This window comes from Meleagris gallopavo, chromosome Z (genome assembly GCF_000146605.3).
Source record: "Meleagris gallopavo isolate NT-WF06-2002-E0010 breed Aviagen turkey brand Nicholas breeding stock chromosome Z, Turkey_5.1, whole genome shotgun sequence".
NCBI classification, from domain to species: domain Eukaryota; kingdom Metazoa; phylum Chordata; class Aves; order Galliformes; family Phasianidae; genus Meleagris; species Meleagris gallopavo.
Genome location: NC_015041.2, coordinates 3,090,517 through 3,091,515, shown reverse-complemented (window position 1 = coordinate 3,091,515; position 999 = coordinate 3,090,517).

The following is a 999-nucleotide window of genomic DNA, read 5'->3' as shown; positions in this document are numbered from 1 at the left end:
GGAGAATAACATAACATCATTGTTTCCTTTTCAAACACTTAGAGTCCTATGAGTTGACTTTCTTTGCTTTTAGGTATGTTTTGTAAATACAGTTTGATTTGGAAATTTTAGGTTCACGTATTGGCATCAATCCATTTTACATATAGGTCAACTTCTTTCCTACTGCCAAGTCTCCCCTCTGTCATTCTTACTAATCATTTATCTTCATTCAAAATTCATTTCTCAAAATGTAGACCCATTGAAAACAATTTCATTTAATTTTAGACCCCTTTTCCAGGTATTTAAGACACTTGATATGGGTGGGGTGAAAAAAAAGAGAAAAAAAAAACCCCAAACCAAAAAACCTTATACAAATATAGGTTAAAATATGTTTAACTGGGATATTAAATTATCATAATCTGTTATTATGCCTGGTCTTTAAAAATAATTCACAAAGAGTAAGCATAAATTATAGCTTACTTGGTTATCAATCCTAGCTGAGCTAGGATGACATGTGATGAGCCTTGTACGATAGTAAACAATTTGTGATGACAGAGATGATAATGATAATAATTACTATTATTAATGAAATCTGGGACACTTTTAATCTAAATATGAACAAATATTGGGGCATATGATAATATAGAATTTATTGCTTCAGATTTTCTTTAGTTTTCCACGTGTTTCATAAATATATACAGTTCACAGAAAGACTTTCCTTCAGCATCCAGATTTTTTTTTTGTTGTTATTTTGATTACCCGTGACAAATTTGCTGAAATATGAAAGATACATGTTCTTTTAATATTATTATTTTCCCTCCAACTCCTGATATTTCATCTTAGATTTCACACACTGTGTAAGAATCCTGTGGTGGTGGATGTTGTACAAACATTTTGTACAGAGACCTTACTTTCTATTCTGTTCTTTGCAAATTTGTAGCTTTTCAAACCATGATAGAAAATGTTTATCTCTTCCGTATTTAGGCATTTGGAATTGAGAAGACTGAGTGTATGAATAGG